We start from the raw sequence: 21,747 nt of genomic DNA, 5'->3' as shown, positions 1-21,747 counted from the left end.
GCGGGCCGCCGGGCGGCCGGGGGCGCGGCCTGAGCCGGGCCCGCCCCCGGCCGCGGGCCGCGCGGAGACGGCAGGCGCGAGGGGCGGACCCGGCCGCCACCCACGCCCCGACCGCGGGCCTCGCGACCCCAGCCCGGCCCAGGCCTCAGCCCCGGCCTCGGCCTCGGCACCCGGGGGCTGCCCAGCGCCCGGGCCGCAGCGGGAGCTGGCGAGAGCGCAGCGGGGTTGCCAGGCTCCGACCGGAGGTGGGGAACTCGGTCCACCTCAGGCCGCGGGAATTTAGTCTGACACTTTCCGCCAGGGACCGTCCCTGCTCGACACACACGGAAACCGAGGCTCTTGGAGGTTAAATTACTTGACCAAGGTTACTCTGGTAAGGGCAGCACCAAGTCTCCAGTCTGTTCGGTCATTCGTCATTCAGATATTTACTGTTGAGCACCACAGTGGGCGCAATGCAGTGCCAGGCTCAGGAGGTACTCCTTTGACTGCTAATAGTGACCGTCCAAATAGTGACATCCAGGTCTGTGGACTCCAAATCTAGTGACTTTCGCTGCTGAAGCAAACAGGAGGTGTTCAGCGCTGCCAGACACTGCAGGCTCTGCACGGAGCCTTACCTAGCCGTCGAGGTGGCTTTTATACCCGACTGGCAGTCAGGAGAGCCAGGGACCTGAGGAAAATCGAATTATCATCCCCCTCCCTTTCCCCTAAACCCCCCTCCCTCTTTACCTGTTTTAATGGACTGACCTGTTCCATAGGTCTGACCCTTCCTCTTGTATTCAATCAGGACCAATTCCGGCGGCCCCTAGCCCTCCCGTCTGTCCACTCCTCGGAGCGAAGCATCCCCTCAACACAGCCATATCATTCTTCCTCTTCTACAACTTTAATCTGTGCAGAAACCTTCACTGGCTCCCTGCTGCCTTCCGGACTAACTCCCCACGACTGTAGGAACCCAACATGGCCTGGTTATTAGGGACCACCCAACAGGATGCTTCTCCCACTCTGAGCTTCTTTCTACCTGGACCATGACCACCTCCTCCCACACCCTTTCCTCCTGCTCAAGTATGACCCTTTCTTTCAGGTCACTGTTAAAAGTGGCCTCCCCTCCTTTGAGCCTCCAGGCGCAGGAGGGGTTGGAGCAAGAATGCGCAGGAGGGGCACCAAAGAATTCTGCCTGTAAGAAAAATATGCCAGCCTGGTCCTTAAACTCTTTTGCTGTTTTCTCACCACTAGGATTTTCCTGAAAATCAACGTTACCTCCTTCCTTGAGAGCCGGTTTTGGAAAGCTCTCTGCAGAAGACTCTGAGGAGACTCTTTGTTCATGAAAAGCTTGAGACCTTAGCACTAGAGGAATAGGGAGTAGTCATTTGCTCTGACCCAGTGCTCGCACGGTCCTGGACAGGTGAATGGAGGAGCCAGGAAAAAGGAAGCATTACTGACAATAAACAAGGTAGGCTATTTATTGAATATACAGTTGTGTATTATGGTCTTATAATGCATTTAATGAATTAGTAATATCAAACATCATTAATCACCTGGAGCCCTCAAAGACTTGTTTCGTTTTGTTTAATTAGGCACATGGGAATTAGGCTTGCAAACTGGTGGATGCACAAGCAGTTAACATTGAATCCTCCAAATGAGTCACTCCACCATTAGTAACCAAGGAAAGTCTAGGTCCGTTAGACAGGAAAGTTATCTGAGTGTGATAATCAGTATCACCTATCCCTGGAATAGGGAGCCGTCCCCAATTTTTTGCAAAGAGAGCGGGTCCAGATCAATGTCCTTTGCTCGCCCCCCTCAATCCCTCTCTAAATGAGACTGGAGGGAGCCGTGTCCCTGAGGCTGCCTCACCGCATTGGAATGTCTGAGCTAACAGTGCTTCCAGAGGGTTCATTGCTCCTCTGAACAGCACTGCCCAGACTTTCTGGAGATTTTAATTCACTCCCCAACCTCGCCAACAGTTGCACACAAGGTGCCTTTTTTACACCCTGCTCTCTGTTCAGTGAAACACACAGACCATCTCAGGGGAACAATGGCTCCATTCAAGACTCTTTCAAAAGTACAGCGTATAACCTCCACACTGTGGGTTGCTGCCAGCCATTATCTGAAAGAAGAAAGACGGTCAGATAAAGTGCTTGTGAATTGGGGGAGCACTGGACAGTTTCCATGGAAAATTCAGCTTCAATCAACTAAGTTATGCATCTTTGTATACAAGACCGTTTTGCATAGTCAAAAACAACAACAAAAACAAAAGCCCCAAGAAATAATGCTGTGAAAGCTATTTAAATGTAGTGCATCTTTGTTTGAAATTTCAGAAGAAAGCACACATCTCTTTTGAACTTGTTACATAATGGTCTCCATTTGATGGAAACTGATTTAAGTTGTAAACATTGGAACTAGGGAACTTAAGTCGTAAAATCATTTTAAGAAATGGAATCACGTCCCTACTTTCTTCCTCTCACATCCTGTAATTTTTGTGATTGGTGGGGGGTGTCTCTGACTTCATGGTTGTTGCTGCCAGTGGGAGGCCCCACACCCCCTACTGCACATACTGCAGAAAAAAAGATTGGCCCTTTGCCACACTCAACAAGCCGGCCATCAGTTAACCCATTTATAAACAAACCTTAAGACTGGGAACTGAGTAGTCAGCACAGGCACCATTGACAAATTTATTGATCTTTGTTCAACAGTAGCTAATTGGTAAGCAGAGGAATTTGCCAACAGACTTCTGGGTAGCCTTGGAAGCCAAGGAAGAGCTGAAGGAACAAGGCAGCCCTGAGTTTAGGAGTTGCCATTTTCTCTCATTTGAAGTCAGTGTATCAGATTGTACAGGGTTTACCAGCTGTCTGCACATAGGCGAGTGAGTTCAGATAGTGGGGACAGAGCCCAAAACAAGCTTTCCAGAGTTATCTCATATGTGAGGGTAGAAGTACTAAGGCAGTTCGAGGTTGGTGAAAAATACCAGTGTGTTAGAGCAGCAGGTAGCTCTACTTCTGTTGGGTGGTAGGAGTGTGGGTGAAGGAGATCTGTCTCTCAACATAGCCGGTATTAGGGGCACAGACTGATGTGGATCCACTTGAGTTGATAGCCTCAATCCACCTCCCAGGTGTGAGCCCCTGAGCAAGTTACTTACCTCTCCTCGTTTTCCTCTTCTGTAAACTATATCTACCCTTCATGATGGTTGTGAGCAGTGAGTTAGTCTATGTGAAGCACTTAGATTAAAGAAATACAACTCTGAACTCTATTTTCATTTATATTTAAGGTATTTAAAAACTGTGGTCTCCTTTGAATATTGCAAGTATCTTGTTAGTGTTTTGACAGAAAGTCCATCCATCTTTTTCCCTTGAAATGTTCTGGAATCTCATTTTAATATCTGGTTCAGTTGCTATCAGCAAAAGGCAGGTGTAGCTCAAATCATCTCCAGGAGCCATAACTAAAAATTATAAAAGCACAATTAAAAAAGTTTTAACTGTACTAGAATCCCAAAGCATAGACATTGGAGCTTGAGACTTCTCTAGATGTAGGTTTTAAAGTTTCATGTTGTTCTAAGTGGCCAAAATGTTGAAGAGGAAAAGAACTCTGGTGTGATCATGGAACTCAAAGGAAAATAATATTCGCTTGAAAAACATCATGTTTTCTTCAAGCTTTGCTGGAGCTAGTCTGCTAGGAAAATGGCCATGGATCCTGGGTGATCCCAAGTGCTGTGAATTGTCCGTAGATTGGACTGGTCACCAGTGGAGGGTGGATGGCATGAAGGCAGGTTTGCATAGGCTAATTTGTTCACTGATTCTTCAGCTGGTAACTTGATGCTGATTAGCTCTACAAGCCCCCAACGAGCTCATTCTTTGGTTTCTCGGCCACTTCTCCTTCACTAATGTTAGCATGTTACTATCTGCTAGCCTTCCCAGATCCTTTTATTCACAATTATCATCCTCAACCACTCCTTATGCCAGAAAATGATAATAATGATAACAGCAGCTGCAATTGAGTGCTTACCATTGTGCTGTTCTTTTATTCTTTTATGCAAAAAATATGTATTGAGCACCTACTATGTGCCAAGCATTGTTCTAGGTACCAGAAATACAGCAGTGAACACAACAGTCAACAAAGTCCCTGCCTTCATGGTGCTTATATTCTGGTAGGCATAGATAGACAATGAGCTATGTAAAAGTAAAGCATATAGTATAGTAGAAGGTGATAAATGCTTGAGGAAAGTAAAGCAAGAAAGGAAGACAGGGAGTGCTGCAGGGCTTGGGGATGATTGCAATTTTAAATACAATGTCTCAGGTAAGACTTCATTGAGAGGTAACAATGGAGTAAAGGCTATAAGAGGTGAGGGAGGGTGGAAGACACTGCTTATTTCCCTCCAATATCCATCCTCCATTGTTTCTTTTAGCTATAAAACAGTTCCCATCTACCCTGTTTTGTCTGGGCCCATAATTGCCCACTACTTTCCCAACCTCCCTTGCATCTAGGCTAAGTTCATGGCTTAGTTTCAGCCAATGACATATGAACAGAAAGTCAGCAGGCAACATCCAGTAATGTCCTTAGAGCTGAAGCTGCTTTCCTCTGATTTCTTTTCTCCCTTCCCATTATTTGAGAATTGGCAAGGTCTGAGGCAGCTGTCTTGGCCCAGAGATGGAAGCCCTATGCAGAGAAAGCAGAGGTACCACAGCAGCTTGGACCACTCACTTTGGGACTGTTACGTGAAGTCAAGGGAGGCTTTTTTTCAGATGGGAGAAATAATAGCATGTTCCTGTATTGAAAGGATTGACCCATGAGAGAGAGAAAAATGGATGATACAGAAGAAAGAGGCAAGTATTTCTGTAAAAATGTCCTCGAGTGAGTGAGAGGGGATGGGGTCTAGTGTGCAAGTCAACGGGCTGGGCTTGGACAGGAGCACAGACAGTTCATTTAAAGAAACAGGAGACAAGACAGATTATATTTTCCAAAAGTGACCACGGCAATATTTCCAGGCCCACATACTTTTCCAGAACTTTGCCACTGATAACAGGTGGAGACCAATTCCCCTTCTTGTGAATATGGGGCAGCCCCAGTGGCTTACCCACTTCTTATTCAATAGAAAGTGGCAGGAGTGATGCTACCCGGCTGCAGTGGCTACGTCACAGAAGTTGAGACAGCTTCCGGAACTCTCATACTAGGAATGCAGATGCCATGTTGTGAGGAAGCGCAGGCCACATGAAAAGGTTATGTGTAATGTTCCAGCTGATGATTGCAGCTTAGGATCCCAACTGACAGCCTGCATCAACCCTGGACATGGGAGTGAGCGTGCCTTCAGCGGGTTCTAGGCCCCAGCCTTCAAGCCATCCCAGTGATGGCAAGCAGAACAGACAAAAGCTATTCCTGTGAAGCCTAACCCGAATTGCAGGTTTGGGAGCAAAATAAATTTCAGTTTTTTAAGCCACAAGCTTTGGGGTAACTTTTTAATATAGATTTAGTAGATGAAACAATAGGTATGGAAGTTGGGAGGTGAGTAGAGTTGGTAGAAGCTTGCGAAAGTTTTCTTCAATAAAGTGGTAAACAGTGTTTTCAGGTGAGAGTAAATAGGGTAGGAGGTACAAATAGTTTGAGAGAGAATATCTGAAATACTCATTTAGAAAAGTGGGAGAGTCAATGAAATAGGGAAATATAATGCCAGGTATTGTGTCCAATTGTGGTCACAAATGAAATGTGAGCCCAGACGTTATGATTGTACATTTTTCTTTGGACAGATTTATGGGTGTATGAGAAGAAAAAATGGAGAACTGGATTTAACAAGGGTTATTAACCAAACAAGAAAGAAGCAAGGACTTAGGATACACGCAAGGGAGTGTTTATAATGATCAACCATAAAGTTAAGCCAGGAAAGGAGGAAAGGAGAATCAGTGAGGATGAAGGCTTACCATGCACTGTGCTCAGTGCTTTATATACAATATATCTTGTACTTCTCTTCACAAAAAACATATGAGTAGACACTAATATTGTTTCCATTTTAGAGATAATGAAAACTAAAGCTCAGAGAGGTTAAGCAATTTGCTCAAGGTTACACAAATATCTAGATTTGAACTCATACAATCTGGTTGCTAAGCCATACTCTTACCCTAGCCTTCCTAAGATACCTGAATTAGTTCCTTCCGCACTGAGCCTACCTTGCTCACCCCAACACCACGTCATCCCTGAAGACCTCTGCAGTGAAGGCTACCTTTTCTTCCCTAGTTAACAGGGCAGAAGGAAGAAGGGCTTGTTAATTCCTACCACCCTCTCCCCACCATTTATCCCACTCCCACTTTTCCCAGTGCCTTCCCTCAACAGTCTTCTTTCAAAATTTATGCCACTGGCATGTCCAGTTTCTTTCCATCTTCACCAAAGCCTTCTATCTACCCTTCCTCTCCAGCCTATTTCTGGTATTATCCTAGAGGATTCCACATCCATGCTCCCTTCCAATACTGAGAACACATGTGCCCTCCATGAGAGCAGGGCCATGTGCACACGACATCCCAGCATGGAAAACCATAGCTGAAAAATGGTAGTTCTCAGCAAATCTAGGAACCTCCTTGCCTCATTGCTTTCCAGCACTACTCAAACTCAGCTGTTGGCAAGCCAGGTCACACCTCCAAAGTCTCACCTCTGAAATTCCCTTCTCTGGTCACAGTTTTCTCTTCTGTTATTAGGCTGACACTTCTTTTTCTTTATTTTATTTTATTTTTTTTTTGGTATCACATAGCTGTTCTTTTTTTTTTTTTTTTAAAGTACACAATTCAATGGTTTTTAGTATATTCACAGACTTGTGCAACCAACACCAGAACCAATTTTAGAACATTTTCATCAACACAAGAGATAATCCCACCCCCCCCCCCATAAGCAGTCATTCCTCGTTCCTGTCACCCCAGTCCCTGGTCACCACTGCTCTGCTTTCTGTCTCCATGGATTTACCTCTTTGGGTCATTTCATAGAAATGGAATCATTCAATATGTGACCTGTCAAGACACTTCTTTTTCTTCATTCTCATTTTCCAGAAGCAGCTTCTCACCCTATGCTATCTACCTCACCCTGACAAAGATGTTGTGAGCAGTGTATGCAGTAAAGTCTCCATCAACCAGAGCTCTGTATGTCTAAAATGTGTTCCAGATCTGCCCTCCTGGGCAACTGTACTTTCTCTAAAGTCTGTATTGCTCTTCTGACTCCTCTCCTTTGCTCACCTTTCCTCCTACTCTCCCAGCCCTTCCAATATCCTTTTGATCTCTTCTCTTTTCTCTCAATCACTGTCCCTCCCACTAACATGGCTTGTTCTTGTGACTTGTTTTTGTAACAATTCTCTAGGCCTGATTTTATTCATTACTTTAGTATAGATTTTACTAATATGATGAAAAAAGCTAAGAAACAAAGTCTAAATTACTTTTTACAACATTTGCAATCTGCACGTAGGGAATATATCTTCTCTTCCAAGTTCCATGGACATTTACCAGAGTGGGTCAAGAAAATCTCAAGAAATTCAGGCTATATTCTCTGGCTAAAATGCAAGAAAACTAGAAATTAATATTAAATATTTTAAATGAAAAAGCATCAACTGCTCAACAATTTAAACGTGTTCTTCTAAGTAATGATTGGGTCACAGGAGAAATCCAAACAATAATTAGAGATTTCTTGGAACATGACAAAAATGAGAATATTACATAATCTAAATTTATGAGATGTGGCTAAAGCAATAATTAGAGGCAAATGTGCATCTTCAAATGTTTTTTTATTATTAAACAAGAAAGTGTAAAAATATATGAACTGAGCATTCAGATTTTAAAAAATACCGAAGACAATTTCAAGAAAAATAAAATTAAAAAGATAGTAACAACGAAAGCCTACCCAACTAGAAGATAAATCAAAGAGCTGGTTCTTTGGAAAACATAAAATGCCTTCGAGGGGAGCGTTAAAAAAGAGTAACACTTCTGGAAAACATAATCAAGAACAAAAACACTGGGACTTCCCTGGTGGTCCGGTGGCTGGGGCTCCATGCTCCCAGTTCAGGGAACTGGATCCCACATGCCGCAACTAAAGATTCCGCGTGCCACGAGGAAGATGCCACATGCGGCAGCGAGGATCCCATGTGCAACAACTGAGACCCATCGCAGCCAAATAAATAAATAAATAAATATTAAAAAAAAAAAAAACTAGCAAAATGATAAAAGAGAAATAGAACACTATAATAAAGGTGTGACACTTTCAATTATAAAAGAATATTATGAAAAAGTTTAAGCTAATCAGTTTTTTAAATCTGCATGAAATTGATAATATTCTGAGAAACTGTATTACCACAATTGATCCAAGAAGGAGGAAAGTCTGTATTTCCTTTGGAACACCATTGCTGGGTTTGGGGAATTTTGGGTTTAAGGAATTCTTCCTTACAGTTCTTGTTTTTCCAAGTTATTAGCCATAAACCATGTTTGCTCAGCCTCCTTTGCAGCTGGGGCAGTGACATGTTACCCAGCATCATCAGCCAGGCATGTGTGTGTGAGACTTAGATTCAAAAGTGAACAATTTGAAGAGGGAAGGTCTATAGAGAATACATTTTGCTAGCAAGAATGAGAGCAGAGAAACTCAGCTTTCTGGGGTGTCTGTAAAGCTGGATTCTTGGTGCCAAGGTGGCTTTAGTGCTGGTAGCAGATGGAATTCCAGAAAAGTTGAGTTCCTGGCAGTAGTGCTAACTTATAGCCTCCAGTGCCTGGGGAATTATTTGGGGCATTATTCTTGGAAGCCTAGCTTTGAGGCTGACTCTCCAGCTCTCAACAATTCTGTGAGCTACTCAGATTCCTTTTGGTAAATTGCTTTGCTGCCTAAGTTAGTTTCTGTTACTTGTAACTGAGAATCCTGACTGACCCAATAACCAGTGAAAAAACTGAAAGTAGTTAATTGATTAAATATTTACTGAGTGACTTTTAAGGTAGGAATTGTGTAAGATACTAGGAAAATGACAGTGACTGGGAAGGACTGACATAATCTCTACCTTCATAAAGTTGATAATTTAATGGAGTACTTAGCAATGAATCCTCACCAAAGAAAGATTTAGCATGGTATTTTCAAAGTATTTTTACCCAATACTAGTTCATCAATAAAACGGGGCTCTGTGGCCAAATACATTTTAAAGTGCTGGAGGCTTACAATTCACATTGACATACTAAAGATTATGAGAAGTCCCAGATAAATAACTATTTAACTCTGTTTAACCCAGAGATTCCCTAATTTATAAAATATTGCACAGAACTCTTGCTGTGAAGTGCTGCCCATGGGCCAGATAATTTTAACTATCGGTTCTTACAGACTTTCAGTAGATATAATCAAATGCTCATAAAATATTTTCCAAAGCAAAGAAAATATCATGAAATATCACTTATAAGTCTAGACATGAAAAATCCTAAATAAAATATAATTAAATCGAACTCAGCAGCATATTTTGAAATCATCTACTCTGTGCCAGTCAAAATTTATCTCTGGTTCAAAGATACTTGAATATTAGGTAATTTATTAATAAAAGAATGCATGTCAATAAATCAAAGGAACCAAATTATCATCTCAATAAATAACCAAAAGACATTTCATAAAATTAAACACCACTTTCTACCTGATATAAAAAGTCTTTTTAAAACACATAATAGAAGTGCATGTTCTATGTACTATACTATATCTTTCACAAATAACAGCCATCATCATACAAATTATAATCTATTTAGAGGCATACCTATTAAAATTAATACTAAATAAAAATGCCTATTTATGGTTTTTATTATTCAATATAGTCTGGGTATTTTATTTAATATAGTAAGATACAAAATATAAAATAGAAATAGACCTCCTGAAAAGGAGGAGATAAAATTATGATTACCTGCAGAAAATGTGATTAGGTACCTAGATAATCCAAGACAATCAACTACAAAATACTTAAAATTAATGAGGGTTTACTAGAGTGGCTAGATACAAGACAAATATTCAAAAATCAACAGCTTTTCTATATAACACTAATATCTACTTAGAGATATATTGGGGTGATCTCATTCACCATAGCAACAAAAACCTTAAAAATGGAAATTAGGTACTGGTTACCAGAGGGAAGGGGGTTGGGGGTATGCAAAATGGGTAAGGGGGATTAACTGTATGGTGATGGATGGTAACTAGACTTGTGGTGTTGATGACTCTGTATTGTAACAGATGTTAAACTACAATGCTGTACACTTGGAACATAGAAAAAAGTAATAAAAGAAAAAAAGAAAAGAAAAAGAAATTAGGGGTAATCATAATGATGTACATATTGGATGGGCCAAAAAGTGCCTTCAGTTTTTTAAGTAAAAATAAAAGACACATCTTTCATTTTCACCAAGAACTTCATTGAACAACGTATTCACCCTTTTGTTCCTCTACCTTCTGCCATTTTTCAGGCAACTTCATAATTCCATCTTCCCAAAACTTTTCATCTTTTTGAGCAAAGAACTGTTCCAGGTACCTTTTACAGTCTTCCAGGGAATTGAAATTTTTTCCATTAAGAGAATTTTGTAAAGACTGAAATAAATGGACTGAAGGTCCGATGTCTGGTGAATATGGCGGATGAATCAGAATTTCCCAGCCAAGCTGTAACAGTTTTTGCCTGGTCATCAAAGAAACATGCCGTCTTGTGTTATCCTGATGGAAGATTATGCGTTTTCTGTTGACTAATTCTGGATGCTTTCTGTTGAGTGCCGCTTTCAATTGGTCTAATTGGGAGCAGTACTTATTGGAATTAATCGTTTGGTTTTCCGGAAGGAGCTCATGATAGAAGACTCCCTTTCTATCACACCATATACACAACATCAACTTCTTTGGATGAAGACCGGCCTTTGGTGTGGTTGGTGGTGGTTCATTTCGCTTGCCCCACGATCTGTTCCATTCCACATTGTTGTACAGTATCCACTGTTCATCGCCCATCACAATTTGTTTTAAAAACGGAACGTTTTCGTTACATTTCAGTAGATAATCACATGCGGAAATATGGTCAAGAAGGTTTTTTTTCACTTACGTGGAGTGTGTGTGAGTGATTCTTTTGGAGAAATTGTATTTGAATAAATAGGGAGAGACACAATATTCCTTCATGAAAGACTTAAAGATTAAAGATGCCAGGGCTTCCCTGGTGGCACAGTGGTTAAGAATCTGCCTGCCAATGCGGGGGACATGGGTTTGAGCCCTGGTCTGGGAAGATCCCACATGCCGTGGAGTGACTAAGCCTGTGCGCCACAACTACTGAACCTGCACTCTGGAGTCTGTGAGCCACAGCTACTGAGCCTGCGTGCTACAACTACTGAAGCCCACACGCCTAGAGCCTGTGCTCCACAACAGGAGAAGCCCCCGCAATGAGAAGCCCGCGCACTGCAACCAAGAGTAGCCCCGGCTCGCTGCAACTAGAGAAAGCCCACGCGCAGCAACGAAGACCCAATGCAGTCAAAAATAAATAAATAAATAAAAGATTAAAGATGCCAATTTCTACTACGTTAATATTTAACATTTAACAAAATTCCAATGGAATTTTTAAAAACTTGCTAGAAAATGCTGATGATTGCTGAAACTAAGGTGATTGTCACATTTAATTTCATTATAATATTCTCTCTACTTTTCTTTTGTTTAAAATTTTCCGTATTAAGAAGTCTTGGGGACTTCCCTGGCAGCCCAGTCGTTAAGACTCTGTGCTCCCAATGCAGGGGGCACAGGTTTGATCCCTGGTTGGGGAACCAAGATCCCGCATGCCACATGGTGCGGCCAAAAAAAAAAAAAGAAGTTTTTTTAAAAAACTGAAAATTCCAAAAAAAATCATTAAAAAATGATTAGCTACAAGAATGTTTGAAAAGAAGGACAATGACAGGGTAGCAGAAGTGACATTTCAGCACCAGCAGTGACTATTCCCAGGCAGAAGCCATGTGGTAGCAGTGTGTCCAGAGAAAAGCCAGAAGCTGGTCCTAAGCTGACTGTTCCTGTCATGTGAGCTTGGCTGTGTCTTGCCCTCCTTGGTTTCAGCCATTTTCTGAGCCTCGTTCTCCAGACTTCCCAGTGATTCTGATATAATACATTACTTTTCCACTCAAACCAGCTAGAGTTGATTTTTGTTCTTTGCACCCAAGAAATCTGATTCAAACAGTTTATAAAAGAAAAAACATACTTCTAAATAATCCATAGGCTAAAGAAAAAATCATAACAGAAATTCTGAAATATTTAAAATTGATTGACAATTAAAAAAAACAACAAGCTACATACCAAATCTTATTGGCTATAACTAAACAACACTGACGGGGAATTTATAACTTTTAAACGCATTTATGAGAAAAGGGTGTGTAATGAATAGCTTAAGCATTCAACACAAGAAACTCGTCAGAGAACAGCAGAGGAAACCCCAAAGAAGAAATTGTACATATAAAAGGAATTATTTAAATAGGAAAAAAAAAGCTGGATTTTTGGAAAAGACTAATAAACTAGGTAAACTTCTAGCAAGACTAATTAAGTTAAAAGACGTAAATACATAACGTAGAAATGGTAATAAAGTTTATATTTATTGAGAAGTTTCTTAGTGTCAAGTAAAGTCTTCTAAGTACTTGACATGACTCATTTAATCCTCACAACAAGCCTCGAGATGAATACTATTATAATTATTATTTACATAATAGGAAACTAAGGCGCAGAGAGGCTCTTTGCTCAAGTTTCATGATCAGTTGAAAAGACCCTAAGCAGAGTCTCTATTCTTCACCATTATTAAGCTAAAGAAGGTGAACATAACTAGAGTTAGAGTAGAAAGTAAACGAGTACATGACAAGTCTATGAAAAATTTTATGCCATTAAATTTAAAAAGAATGAAATAGACAATTTTTTTCCCTTTTAAAGAAAATTTGTTTATTTAATAGCTATCATAGGCAGTGTGAGTCTTCTAACTTTGTTCTTTTTCAAGGTTGTTTCGGCTATTTTGGGTCCCTGGCATTTCCATAGGAATTTTAAGATCTGTTTTGTCAATTTCTGCAAAAAAAGCAGCTGGAATTTTGATAGGGATTACCTTGAATTTGTAGATCAACTTGAGTTGGTTTGTATCTGTAGATCAGGAACATGGATAAAAATTCAAACAGTGTAGAAAGTAAGTTTCTCCCTCATTATCCTCTACCACGCATTTAGATATCCTCCCAGGGCTGTTCTATGCATATTCAAGCATTTACTTGTAACTTCTTTTTTTTTTTTTTTTTTTTAAATTTATTTATTTATTATTTTTGGCTGTGTTGGGTCTTCGTTTCTGTGCAAGAGCTTTCTCTAGTTGCGGCGAGTGGGGGCCACTCTTCATCGCGGTGCGCGGGCCTCTCACTGTTGCGGCCTCTCTTGTTGCGGAGCACAGGCTCCAGACGCGCAGGCTCAGTAGTTGTGGCTCATAGGTCTAGTTGCTCCGCGGCATGTGGGATCTTCCCAGACCAGGGCTCGAACCCGTGTCCCCTGCATTGGCAGGCAGATTCTCAACCACTGCACCACCAGGGAAGTCCCGTAACTTCTTTTTAAAAAAACAAACAAACATATTGATAATTTGTGTTATATGTACCTTGACTTTTTCAGCTAACAGTGTCTCTTAATGATTTTCCCATGATAGTGCATACAGTACTATCCCCTTTATTAATGGTTATGCTCCAGTGTGTTCCCATCCCATTATTTACAGATCCAGTCCTCCATTGATGGAAATCTAAGTTGTACCCATCATTTTGCTGGTAGGGAAAGGGCTGCAATGAATAACCTTTTATATACAACATTTCACTCATGTAAGAGTAATATTTCCATGGGAGAAATTGTTAGAAGTTGAATTGCTAGGTTTCAATTTTTTTTAATTAAAAAAGACTGCCAAATTGACCATGATAGGGGTTGTAATGATTAACAGTTCCACTGGCAATGTAGGTGAGTACTCGTTTTCCCACCCCCTCCAACAAAGTGCTTTTCAAACTTCTTGAGGCTCTTCCAACATGGGATTGTTGGATTTCCCTGTAGAGTGTTATTTTCTTTGGCACTTTGCCTCCTTTGTGGGAGGTTTGCAGCCTTGGGTGTCTTCTTTAGGAACCTTCCCACACCCGTTTAGCCTTCATTGTATTTGGCATCCTTTCTTCATGTATCTAAGAGATGTCTGAGGCCAATCTTAATTTACTTGTTTTAGATGATGTAATCATTTTCCTGGGTGTCTAAAGGACTATTTTGTTTTCTCTGACGTCTAACATACAAGAGCCAAGATGACTCTGGGACAGTAAAGGAAAGGGATGTACTCTACCAAATATAGAAACTTTATAACTTTTAGACAAAAATATAGGATAATGTCTCTATGGTTTCAGAGTAGAAAAGGAGTTCTTCAATGAGGTTCTTTAAAAAGTTAAGGAATAAGAGAAAATCAGTAAATTTGGCTTTAACCATATAACCTATATAACCATAGGTATCTTTAACAAAGTTAAAACAAAATCTAAAGACTGAAAGAAAAAAGTTGCAACGTAATAACAGACAAATCATTAGTGTCCTTTAAAGAATGTCTTGAAATCAGTAGGAAAAATAGAAAATGGGCAAATGTTATGAACAGGTAATTTATAGAAAAAATAAACCAAAAGGACAAAAAACATATGATAACATGCTAAACCTCATTTATAATCTAGAAAAAACTAAAACATTTAAAAATGGGATAGTTTTTTATACCAAAAAACTGTCTCAGCTACTTGGCCAAAAGTGTTCTGAAGTCTGGCAAGAACAAATGTTAGAATTAGAGGCCATGGGGATTTGTACACTGTTGCTGAGAATGTAAATCAGTACAACCTCTTTCAAGAGTCATTAGACAATATCTAGTGAAGTTGAAGATCCTTACACTACAAATTCCAGTTCCACATCTGTGTCTATACATAGAGGAATTTCTGCATATATACATAAAGAAACATACTATAATTTCTTTGCAGCCTTGTTGTTAATTGCCAAAATAAATTGAAACAAGCCTGAATATCTGAATGTTTGTCTATTGGTGAATGCACTAATGTGTTTGTTTTTTGTTTTGTTTTTGTTTGTTTTTGACAGAATGCTATACTATAGTTTAAGTGAATAAATTAGATTGTGAGTATAAACATGGATATATCTCAAAAATATAATTTTGCTTGAAAAAGAAGAATTACAGAATGACCTTTACAGTATGATAGCATTGCTGTAAATTTTAAAAACAAACAAAATAAGATTATATCTGGTTTATGGGTACATGTGAAAGGCAAGTGTTAACAACATGGACAAGATATGTACACATGAACTTCATGACAGGGATTTGCCTCTAGACAGGTAAGAAAATGAAAGAGAAGGGTATAAAAATCAATTCAATTATATCTGTAATGTTTTTGGTTTTTAAAAATATCTGAAGCTTGACTTTATTAAAATTAAAAACTTCTGCTCTGCAAAATACACTGTCAAGATGTTGAGAAGACAAACCACAGACTGGGAGAAAATATTCTCAAAAGATAACTCTGATAAGGGACTATTATCCAAAACATACAAAGAGTTTTTAAAACTCAACAATAAGAAATGAACAACCCAATTGAAAAATAGGCAAAAGACCTGAACAGACACCTCACCAAAGCAGAAATACAGTTGGCAAGTAAGTTTATGAAAAGATGTTCAACGTCATATATCGTTAGGGAATTATGAATTAAAACAGCAATGAGATACCACTACCTACCTATTAGAGTAGCTAAAATCCCAAACATTGGCAATACCAAATGTTGGTGAGGATGTGGAGGAACGGGAACTCTCAAGCATTCTTGGTAGGGATGCAAAATGGTACAGCCACCTTGGAAGATAGTTTGGCAGTTTCTTACAAAAGTAAGCATACTCTTAGCATGCAATCCAGGAACTGGACTCCTTGGTATATACTAAAATGAAATGAGAACTTAGGTCCACATAGAAACCTGCACATCAGTGTTTATAGAAACTTTATTCATAGTTGCCAAAACTTGGAAACAGCCATGATATTTTTAGTAAGTGAATGAATGAATTAACCTGTGGTATATTCAAACAATGAAATATTTTTTAGTGCTAAAAAGAAATGAACTATGAAAAGCCATGAAAAGACATAGAGGAACCTTAAATGCACATTAGTAAGTGAAAGAAGCCAATCTGAAAAAGCTACGTACTATATGATTCCAACTATATGACATTCTGCAAAAGACAAGCTGTGAAGACAGTAACATGATCAGTGTTTGCCAGAGGTTAGGTGGGAGGGAGGGATGAATAGCTCAGAGGACTCAGAGCACAGAGGACTTTTAGGGCAGCTGAACTATTCCACGTGATACTACAATGGTGGATACAAGTCATACATTTGTCAAAACCCAGAGAATGTACAATACCAAAGGTGAACCCTAATGTAAACTGTGGACTTTGGGTACTAATGATATGTCACTGTAGATTCATCAATTAACAAATGTGCCCCTTTGGGGCAGGATGTTGATAATGGGGGGAGGTACTGTGCATGTGTGGGCATGGGGGTATAGGAGAACGCTCTGTACTTTCTGTTCAATTTTGCTGTGAACCTACAATTGCTCTAAAAAAATAAAGTTTATTAATTTAAAAAATATCTGAAGCAAATATAGTAATATTTGTTTATTCTGAGAGGTGGGTATAGTGTTTATTACTTTCTGTACTTTTCTATGTTTAAAAAATTTCTCAATACCACAAAAAAGAAAAAACATGTGATAAGATCACAAGAATAAACTGAACAAAATATAGAAAAGATGGATTTGAAAATAACCCAAACACACACACATACATATATATAATATCCATGGGTATAATAAATAATAAAATAAATATAACGAGCCAGTGTGAAAGGGATGGACTATTAAACAATGTATTAGGAAAATTGGCTACCTATTTGGAAAAATATCAAGTAAGAACCTCACCTCATGCACACACATCAAATAAATTTCAGAAGAATTAATAACTAAATGTTAAAATGAAACCATTAATATAAAGAAGTAAAATAAAATGGAGGTGAATATTTAACTTGTCTAATTGTGGGGAAGAGTTTTCTAAGTCTAAAAGCAATTGAAGGGGGACTTCCCTGGTGGCGCAGTGGTTAAGAATCTGCCTGCCAATGCAAGGGACATGGGTTCGATCCCTGGTCTGGGAAGATCCCACATGCCGCAGAGCAGCTAAGCCAGTGCGCCACAACTACTGAGCCTGCACTCTAGAGCCCGCGAGCCACAACTGCTGAGCCCATGTGCCCCGACTACTGAGCCCACGTGCCCGCCCATGCGCCTGGAGCCCGTGCTCTGCAACAAGAGAAGTCTTCGCAATGAGAGGCCCACACACCGCAACGAAGAGTAGCCCCTGCTCTCTGCAACTAGAGAAAAGCCCATGCGCAGCAACGAAGACCCAACACAGCCAAAAAATAAATAAGCAAAAAATAAATTTATTTAAAATAATAAGAGCAATTGAAGGAATTTGAGTGAATGTTTAAAATACATAAATATTTTAAACTTTTACGTGTTAAAGTATTATGAACAATTAAAAATACAAAAACCAAACTGCAGAGTGAGCAGGTATGATTTTTTTTTTAATTTATTTATTTTATTTATTTATTTTTGGCTGTGCTGGGTCTTCACTGCTGTGTGTGGGCTTTCTGTAGTTGTGGCGAGCGGGGGCTACTCCTCGTTGTAGTGCATGGGCTTCTCATTGCAGAGCATGGGCTCTAGGTGCACAAGCTTCAGTAGTTGTGGCACATGGGCTCAGTAGTTGTGGCGCACGGGCTTAGTTGCTCCACAGCATGTAGGATCTTCCCAGACCAGGGCTCGAACCCGTGTCCCCTGCGTTGGCAGGCAGATTTTCAACCACTGCGCCACCAGGGAAGCCCCGCAGGTATGATTTTTATGGTCCGAAAATAAAAGCAGAACTGAAGCTATGCAACAAAACCTTTATCTCCCAGTCAGCCTTATGCCGCCTCCTTACCCAATTCATTTCACTGCACAATTCTTTCTAGTCACTAGGCTTAAAATTCCCAGGAATCTTTAACTCCTCAAAGTCTTTCTCTTCACCTCCATCAATAAATTGCAAAAAGATTTTCAACTGCCACTTACTGAGTATGTGTTATGTATCAAACACTGTATTAGGTGCTTTACATTCTTTGTCTTATTTGTCTTTGTCTTATTTAATCCCCAACTCTATAGTATTGGCATTATCTCCTCTTCATAGATAAGGATCAAAGTTAAGAGATACGAAGTAATTTTTCTGTAGTTCACCTGTGGGATGCAGCTCGTTAATGAGTCGTGAGATCAATTTAGTGGCCGTGGCTAGCAGCTTTAAGAAATGAAATAAAGTAGAAGAGAAAACATCAGAATACATCATGCATATTAAGGGTAGGAGCTGTTTCATTAACCTTTGATTCAGGAGTGTGCGTGTGTGTGTGTGTGTGTGTGTGTGTGTGTGTGTGTGTGTGCGCGCGCGCACGTGCTGGAACAAACGTAAAATGTTTTTCTTACTGTGTGTCATGTTTAGAAAAATTTGAGTGCCACTGTCTTACCTAGTATGAGGTGGAGGATTCACACCCAGGCTGTGGGTCTCTAAAGCCTATAGCCTTGCAACTTCACCACTTACTGTTCAACCTGGCATTCGAGGCCCTCCATCACCATCCCCTTCCTATCTTTTCAGTCTTATTCTCTACTTCTTTTGCCCAGCCATGGACTATCATCTTTCCACAGTATTTTCTCAGAATGCTCTGTGGTTAAGCCTTGGATCAGACTGTTGCTGCCACAGGTCTCCTGTCACATCTACTGGATAAAAAACCTCCAGAGAGTCACCGTGTCATCTTTTACATGAGCCACACAACCACATATTTTCCCATTTTGATTTTAGAGAAAGAGGATCCATTCTTACAACTAAGATTGATAAAGTGCATGCTCTTACGTTGCATTATACTTTGGTGGAAAGTTAAGCAGCCTTCGATGCTTTAAGGTCACTATGATGCCACTGAGTAAATCTGTGATAAAGGACCAAGAGTGGCACCAGTAGTAGCTAACATTTATTTACTATGTGCCAGACCCTGAGCTAACTCTTTTTTATTTTTTAATAAATGTATTTATTTATTTATTTTTGGCTGCATTGGGTCTTCGTTGCTGCATGCGGGCTTTCTCTAGTTGCGGCAAGCGGGGGCTATTCTTCGTTGCAGTGTGCGGGCTTCTCACGGTGGTGGTTTCTCTTGTTGCAGAGCACGGGCTCTAGGCGCGTGGGCTTCAGTAGTTGTGGCACGCGGGCTCAGTAGTTGTGGCTCGTGGGCTCTAGAGCGCAGGCTCAGTAACTGTGGTGCACGGGCTTAGTTGCTCTGTGGCATGTGGGATCTTCCCGGACCAGGGCTCGAACCCGTGTCCCCTGCATTGGCAGGCGGATTCTTAACCACTGCGCCACCAGGGAAGTCCCCTGAGCTAACTCTTTACAGGCATTACCTCATTGAATCATTAGCCCCATTTTACAGATGAGAAGGTTGAGACTTAGAAGGGGTGTAATTTGCCCAAGTTTGCATAGCTAATAAGTGGAAGATCTACTTTTCAAAGCCAGGCAGTGTTTTCCAGAAACTGCTTGGTTAACTGCCATTACTATACTGTCTCTAGACTGATTTCCCTGAAAGACACCCTGAATGCTTAGTTTCAAGTTTATGAAATGTGATAGGGAAAGCCTGAGGGATGGAGGGTTGTTCACATTGGGTAGTGCCTGGGGAAAACCTGCTTCGGAGGGTTGAAGTGAACTTGGAGGGGAGGGTTATGTGACCTGGTGTGAGGCAGCAGCACAGCTAGGACAGAGAACAAGAATTGCTGTTGAAAGATCCAGGGTCATTGGGGTTAAACCTGAAGGTTTAACCTGAAGGTTAAATCTAAAGTTAAAGACAAGGATCAAAATGGAGGAGTCAGCAGCCAGGAGAAGGTGGTTCAGAACTAAGGCAGCAACCAGCCAACTCATGTATGGGAAGCTCCTTGCTTGTACTTGGGGACAAGGGACTTGAAGGTCATCAGCAGTCATGGGGCAGTGTCTCCCATATGCCTCGCTAGGGAAACACTGGGCGCCTTTTCTGCCCAGCAGCTCATACGTGCCAGGCACTCACCCTGGGGCCAGGCAGGTGACGGTGTGTAGCCGCATTCCTTTGAAGAAGGAACACTGCCATTTGTCATTGCAGTGAACCTCGATGTGGGACTCAGATGACCTTTCTATCACCTGCCCTCTAACCGTAAATATTTTAAACAGACCGTTGCCCTAGTAAGTGAAACCAATTGCTGTGTATTTGTAACTTTACTTGCCCAGTGAACTCAGAACCGCGGAGGGCTGGGCATTGACAAATAATGAATAATAATAATAATAATATATATTTATTGTGTATCTGCTGTATGAAGGTCTTTTAACACATTCTCCTCTTTTGCCCTAGAAAGAACAAACAAGCTAATCTTCAGAGTTACAGGGGGGAAAAAAACTCCAGGCTCCATCCAGGTCCTCTCTTTGAGCTATGCCAATGCTTCACAGTTGGAAAGGCATTTCTCAAGACTCCTTCCCATGTATAGAAGGTGATCATCCTACAGGGCGATCAGTAATGAGTTTTTAAAGCTTATTTCAAATTTTACCACATCCCACATCATCCTATTTTAATTTGCTTCTGTTTTCACATGTATTCCTCTGATCTTCCTGTCTCCCTCTTATAAGGACCCTTGGGATGATCTTGGGATCACCTGGATAATCCAGGATATCTTCCCATCTCAAGATCCTTAACTTAATTACATCTGCAGAGTCCCTGTTGCCACTTAAGGTAACATATTCTTAGGTTCTGGGGATGAAGAGGTGGATGCTGCTAGGGTCCAGTGTTCAGGCAGATCTTAACCAGGGAGAAGTAGTCTTGGGGCTTCACCTTGTAAAATATAGGTTCTTTTCCAATCTGATCCCTTGGTAGCTGTTCCGATTTACCCTATCTTTGTTCTACCCTTTATGATATTATCATGTAATTACACAATATGTCCGGTACTATTTTATGTAACTCATGCATTTTAACTCATTTAGTGTAAGTACAGGAAGATTAAGTAATTTAAGTGGCAGAATCAGGATTTGAACCCAGGCAGTTGTTCCCTAGAGTTAATGACTATGTTGTCCTGATCTTTGATGACCCAGCTTCCTCCTGAGCACCCTGGTGCTGAGTGTGGCATCTCACTTAAGCCATTTGACATCTCACGACATCTTCTTCAGACTCTGGCTCCCACAAGGATACACCAGCATGACCTCTGCTTTGGGCCACATACACCTTCAGTCAGACCAGAAGCCGCCTTCAGCCTCTGAGCAACTTTGGGTTAGTAACCAAATTAAATCTCTGACCCCTCACAGCCAAGGACCAGCCCTTGGCCATGGTAACTCCACAAAGGATCAGTCCTTAAGGTCCAGCTGGATGCATTTCTGCCGAAGTTACTACAGTATTCAAAAGTATTACTTTTAGAATTGGGAATGTGACTCATGCTTCTATTTTTTATTGAGTACATAGAAGCAACAGTTAATGCAGTTTGGTCTGAACTCTGAGCGTAACTGCACTGTTGAAAGAGCAGTCATGCTCAGATTTATTAGAGACTGGAGGCTCTGCCATACTTCCTTAAAGTTTTTCATTATTCATCTATATTAAGCTAAACACATTCTGGTATGTCAGACAACACAGAGCTGCTGTTCTGATGAGACAATTTCCTTAACCCAGGAGACCCT

At 40.7% G+C, this 21,747-nt stretch overlaps 1 long non-coding RNA gene across 1 annotated transcript; it reads left to right on the top strand.

Annotated features, from left to right (window-relative positions):
- Positions 1 to 22: 22 nt before the first annotated feature.
- On the top strand, positions 23 to 14,992 carry LOC309635396. Its single transcript, XR_014248818.1, has 2 exons — positions 23 to 373; positions 1,231 to 14,992. It is a non-coding gene; the product is annotated as an uncharacterized lncRNA (long non-coding RNA).
- The last annotated feature ends 6,755 nt before the right edge of the window (positions 14,993 to 21,747 follow it).

Source organism: Balaenoptera borealis (assembly GCF_965194805.1).
Source record: "Balaenoptera borealis genome assembly, chromosome: 10".
Classification (NCBI taxonomy): Eukaryota; Metazoa; Chordata; class Mammalia; order Artiodactyla; family Balaenopteridae; genus Balaenoptera; species Balaenoptera borealis.
The sequence above is the reverse complement of the archived record's forward strand: the minus strand, read 5'-3'. Positions and strand labels throughout refer to the sequence as shown.